We start from the raw sequence: 6,000 nt of genomic DNA, 5'->3' as shown, positions 1-6,000 counted from the left end.
CGGCAGATCGCCCTGTCTTGTTTCTCATTCTGTTTTGAGTAATCAGTCAGGCTGCTTTGGAGCTGCTGTTTACGATCTGTAATTTGTATAATTTGATTTGACAGTAATTCCATTGTCGTTACATTTATTTACTAGACATGCCCTGTGATTTGTTCATTTCTTATCTGTTGTTATCTTTGCTTTTCCAATCATGGTTTTCATAATGGTTGATCTCTCATCCCTCCTTCCTTAATTTTGAGGGATTGCACTGCTTTCTAGGCTGCTAAAATGGTGTTTAGTTGTTCTCACTAAACTCTGGGGAAGAATAGGACTCCATATGGTACTAGCTTGCCTCTGCTTATAAAATATATTACTATTCTGATCCAAGTCCCCATTTATATTCCAGTGTTGCAAATGCTTTTGGACTTTATTGCTTCTGTTTTTTTGTTGGTCTTTCCACTAGGGTTCAAAAACAAGCAAACATTGGCTTAACTGAAAGGTGCTTGTTGATTTCTTGGGGTAAGTATGTAAAATAGAATCAAAGAGTCATAGAAAATGGGGGTTGGAAGGGACCTCAGGAGGTCATCTAGTTCAACCCCCTGCTCAAAGCAGGACCGTCCCCACCTGTCTCATCCCAGCCAAGGCTTTGTCTAGCTGAGTCTTAAAAACCTCCAAGGATGGAGATTCCACCATCTCCCTGGGTGCTTTACCACCCTCCCCATAAGAAAGTTTTTCCTTTCCAACAATACTGGGCTTGCTTCCAGTATCTAGGGGCTGTATCTAGTTAAGGGCCAAGGAACCTATAAGTCATACCCTGCAATGCATGCCTATGGGTACCTAGCCCTGGGGTGGAATCTGGAACCCAGCATTAGGTACCAAGGCCTTCTCTGTGATGCATGGGAAAGGCTGGGGGGGGACAGGGAGATCTGAAACAGGCAGCTGCTGGATGGGGAGCTGCCTACAGCCAGCTAGCCAATAGGAAATGCCGAAACCAGAGCTTCATCTGAAATGTGGCCCCTTCTGCTCACTCAGGTACCTGAATCAGAGCGGCAAAAAGGCACTTCTTTCCACACAGGATCCACAGCTCAGACATGTGATAGCAGCACCTATCAACAATTCTCTGAAGGAATGGAAAGGATCACTTCATTTCTTCTTGAAAAGTGGCTGTTGGAGAAGGAAGAGCAGGTTGGTGACACCTGCTTTTTGTGACAGCCTAATTGGTTGGGGCACTTGGCCGGAAAGAGGGGTTTACTTCCCTCTGCTACTTATGAAGAGGGTTTAAACCTGCATCTCCCACCTCCCATCGCCACCAGGAAGGCAATGGATTTTCCTGTACCTCTAAAGCCGTGGGTGTTGTGTATAAAAGAATGCAAGATTCATTGGGTAAGAGAGAGGGAGTATAACCAGGCAGCCTAGAGATCTGGGCACGAATGCAGGAGAAAGCTCTGGGCTCTGGTCCCTGTGCCAGGAACTGCTTGTGTTCTATATTAATAGAATATGATGCAGGAAGAGGGACTGGAGCCTAGGATGCTTCTGTCTGGCAGGAGTACCCTATTACCATCCTACTGTATAAGAACCTGTGTGAACCACCACTCAGAGGTGACCGCTCACCCAGGGCCTCCTGGATTGCAATTTTGGATTTAGGCAAAACTTGAGTAGTCTGAGTCCTTTATTGGATCAAGTCCCCAGACTTATTCCTCCTTGTGAATTTGTTTTTTTGCTGCATGACAAACGAAGCAAGAGGAAATGTGGTGCCCTTTTCTCGCACACAATTTCCACAAGCATAAATATTTCTGTCCCACCACTTAAATGGCATGATGACTTCTCCACAATACAAGCAGCTGCCTTCTCAGTGAGTGAAGTTATGTAACTTTATGTTGGACATGTAGTGTGCACTAACACTCAAAAAACATACTGCAAGAATTTCATTTTCAAAGGAATGTATATGCGCATGTACATAGACCACCTTTCAACACCTTGCATCTTTATTTGTAAATGCCATTTACATAGATCAACTGGGTAATTGTGTGCACCAGAGGCAGTTAGGCAAACAATTAATAAAATAATAGTAATAGTGATAATGATTTACACTAGGTAATTTAAATTTATGAGTAATTCTGATGTCTTTAATAAAACTCTGAGGCTATCAAATAAATTTGATGGGTACCAAAGAAATGACTATAATAAGTAAGTTAAATTAATGTAGCATTTGTCATAAAAGGAGACCAAAATATCTTTAAAAAAGCATCTGAACATGCTTTTGTGTTCTGTGGATGGGGAGACCAAAGGCCATGTTATGCATTACTTTTAGGCGCCTTGTGGAGCTCTTACCCCTGAATTGACCACACATTAGCACTTGAAACTAGTTTTAAACACATTTTAGGTGGCTTAAAGTTACACCACTCCATGGCAGGTTAATCTCTGATCTGCGTTACCTAGCTCATGTTTCATTAATGTGTGGCAACTCCCTATAGCTGCCCAAATTGCAGTCCTCCAGCATCTCAGGATGTAGTGTCTCCTTCCCCATACTTCCTGTTCTCTGTGGACAAATTTTTTACCCCTCTGAAGGGGCAGTGCTGACACCAAGCCAACTTCCCCCTCCCGCTGCCAGGGGTGTGACTTTCCCATCTCCAGGGGTGCAACCCTGTGCTAACAGGCTGCAGAGCACATACCAGCAAGCCTGGTTGCAGGGCATGGACAGGGACAGGGTGGAGAGAACAAGGTAGGGGGGAAGATCAGGTCCCCATGAGCTGGGGCTTCCTTCTGGGGCAGCGGCAGTAGCTCCCCCAAAACTGCTTTCTCTTACAATGCCCACCTGCAAGCCACCCTTGGAAGCATGACCAGCACCCCACACACCCAATCCCAAATCCCCGTTTATTAAACCATGGGACATTCTTTAATTTACTTCCTCATTATTTCTTTTAAATCTATTTTTAAGTTCTTTTTATTTTATCCTTCAATGGCTGACTTCCTTCATTTCACCACACTCCCATTTCTTTCCATTTCACCACACTCCCATTTCATTACCTGTTCCCATCCCATTAACTCTCTGATTCCCAGCTTCATGTTCCTGCACACCCCCCGCCCCTTCCCGCTCCCACACATTTCTCTCCCCCTAGAGCAGGGATAGACACCTGTCCTGGCTCAACAGCCTTGTAGCGCCAACTCACAACTGTACCTCCTAGTCAGGCCTCTGCTTAATGGCCCTCTAGTGGCAAATCAAACTGTGCAGGTGGGGGACAATCAGAGAAGAGAACAGTCTTAATGTGCAGCTACTCAAGACTCAATCTAGCACTAACATCAATCAACATCTGAGCAGCTCAAAGTACAACATATAACAAGACTCTAAGGTAGAGAGTTAAGTTGCATGCTGCATACCTCCAAGTTAGTCAGTACAAGTTAGGTAAGGAAACCAGGAGTCCTGCATGAAAATACCATGTACCAATCAATACGTGGCTAGTATATGGCTATTTTAGGCATCCTTTTCCCCCCGTTCCATAAAAGCTTGATCTTTATTATTTACAGTTACAGTTGTAATGTAAAATGAAATAATCCTGTTTACTGCTCATTACCCTGAATTTTCCACCCTGAGCCCTTGGCAGAAACCCAAAATAGTTTCAGCATGCCATGCCAAACCACTACCACAGCAGCTCTCCACCACACCCCGGACATCCCACCCCAGCAAAGAAAAAAAAGCCCTGCTTTTTTGTCCCCCTGGACTTTTGGCAGTGTTCAGGTGAGCTCTGTAGCCCATTTTCACTTGGCATGTGTTGGCCAGCAAAAAGAAAAAAGTGATGTGCCCCTCAAAGGCTGCTCACGGGTCAGCAGCCTCCATCTCATCATTTCCTCTAAGCTGCATGGCCGTGCAGGCACACTCATGCCACGCTGCCAGGCATGCCTGCGCGGCCACGTGCGCCGCACAGCTTAGAGGGAATGATGCTCCACCTAGTCTTGAATTTACAACCTTTGGACTGTTACCTTATCATGGAGCCCTCTGAGCCTTGGAACAGAAGCTAAAAAGCTGCTATGTAATGCCTGGGTAGCCAAACTGCTGCCACACCTTTCCTGTCTGCAATTCCCTTGGGGCACCAAAAAAAAAAGAAGAACAAAAAAAAGCACCCTGTGAGTGGCTTGGTGCTCAGGAAGAAGAGACCACAGGCAGCCAAAAACTACCTTCTTTTACTGGCCACCCTCATGCTCAGCCCCAAACATACTACACAAGCCTGCAGGAGAGCTGGCTTTTGTGCTGGGGCTGCAATGGTTTTGGCTGCCCCAAAAATGCAAAAAGAAAAAAAACAGTTTTTGGTCACACCAACTCATCCATCTTCAGAGACACTGCTAGGGCTGTTTGGTGGTAATGTCGACCTCCATTCTTCATACCAGAGGGTCTCCACCTTGCGGTCCTGGTATGGCAGTTTGAACCACGGTGGATGTCATGATGGTAGACATGCAGCAGGCTGACTTAAGAGATCATTCTCCAGCAGCAGGCTTGGATTGGCATAGATCTTTTCCAGTAGGTTTCTAGTTGCAACTTCCCATTTGGTATGAGGGGGAACAATGTTGCTCAGGACTGGGAGCCGTGGTAGAGGGGTTGATTGAAGAGTTCCCAAGATAATGCACATAATTGAATGTAGCTGCACATCAACAAGTTTGGTGTTTCATAGTTTCTAGGGTCGGAAGGGACCTGAGCAGATCATCTAGTCCGACCCCCTGCCATGGCAGGAAAGAATACTGGGGTCAAATGACCCCAGCAAGATGTTCATCTAACCTCCTCTCAGACACCCCCAGGGTAGGAGCCAGCACCACTTCTCTTGGAAGCTGGTTCCAGACCCTAGTCACCCTGACTGTGAAGTAGCGCCTCCTGATATCTAACCAAACCTACCCTCTGCCAGCTTGTGACCGTTATTCCTGGTCACTCCTGGCGGTGCTCGGTGGAACAGGGACTCCCTCAATGCCTGCTGATCCCCCCTGACTAGTTTATAACAGGCCACAAGATCCCCCCTCAGCCTTCTCTTTTGGAGGCTGAACAGGTTCAGGTCCCGCAGCCTGTCCTCATAGGGCCTGCCCTGTTGTCCCCTGATCATACGAGTGGCCCGCCTCTGGACCCTCTCCATGCTATCGACATCCTTCTTGAAGTGCAGTGCCCAGAATTGGATGCAATACTCCAGCTGCAGCCTGACCAGTGCTGCATAGAGGGGGAGGATCACCTCCTTGGACCTGCTCGAGATGCATCTCTGGATGCATGCCAAGGTGCAGTTGGCCTTCCTTACTGCCTTTCCGCACTGCCAGCCCATGTTCATCTTGGAGTCAATGATGACCCCCGGATCCCTTTCCGCCTCCGTGCTGATAAGAGGGGAGTTCCACAACCTGTAGGTATGGTGCCGGTTGTTCCTCCCGAGGTGCATCACCTTGCACTTGTCTGTGTTGAAACCCATCCTATTCTCGTCCGCCCACCCTTGTAACCTGTCTAGGTCTGATTGTAGCCTGTTGCATCCTTCCAATGTACCCACGTCCCCCCACATCTTAGTATCATCAGCAAATTTGAACAGGGTGCTTTTTACCCCCTCATCCAAATTACTGATGAAGATGTTGAACAGTGCGGGCCCGAGGACCGAGGCCTGCGGAACCCCACTCCCACATCCTTCCAGGTTGAGAAGGACCCATCCACTACCACCCTCTGTGTGCGGCCCTCCAGCCAGTTGGCGACCCATTTGACTGTGTGGGTGTCTACACCACCCCCCCAGTTTCTTAATGAGAACAGGGTGAGAGACAGTGTCAAAAGCCTTCTGGAAGTCCAGGAAGACTATATCCACTGCTACCCCTGCATCTAATGATCTGGTGATGTGATCGTAAAAGGCCACCAGGTTGGTCTGACAGGACCTGCCACTGATGAACTCATGTTGGTTGCCCCTAAGCATGCAGTCCCCTGCTGGCCCCTCCTGGATGTGTGCCAGAATAATTTTCTTGAACAGCTTGCCTAGGATCGAGGTGAGACTAACTGGCCTATAGTTTCCCCGGTCT

At 47.5% G+C, this 6,000-nt stretch overlaps 1 long non-coding RNA gene across 1 annotated transcript in view; it reads left to right on the top strand.

Annotated features, from left to right (window-relative positions):
- The first annotated feature begins 998 nt into the window (after window positions 1–998).
- The window catches only part of LOC149873530 (uncharacterized), a 51,494-nt gene continuing 46,492 nt past the window's right edge, over window positions 999–6,000 (top strand). Inside the window, exon 1 of the long non-coding RNA XR_016442242.1 lies at window positions 999–1,164. This is a non-coding gene — a long non-coding RNA (uncharacterized LOC149873530). The remainder of the gene's footprint in view (window positions 1,165–6,000) is intronic.

This window comes from Crocodylus siamensis, chromosome 1, assembly GCF_052110815.1.
Source record: "Crocodylus siamensis isolate JL-2025a chromosome 1, ASM5211081v1, whole genome shotgun sequence".
NCBI lineage: Eukaryota > Metazoa > Chordata > Crocodylia > Crocodylidae > Crocodylus > Crocodylus siamensis.
This window is presented reverse-complemented; position numbering and strand designations above follow the sequence as displayed.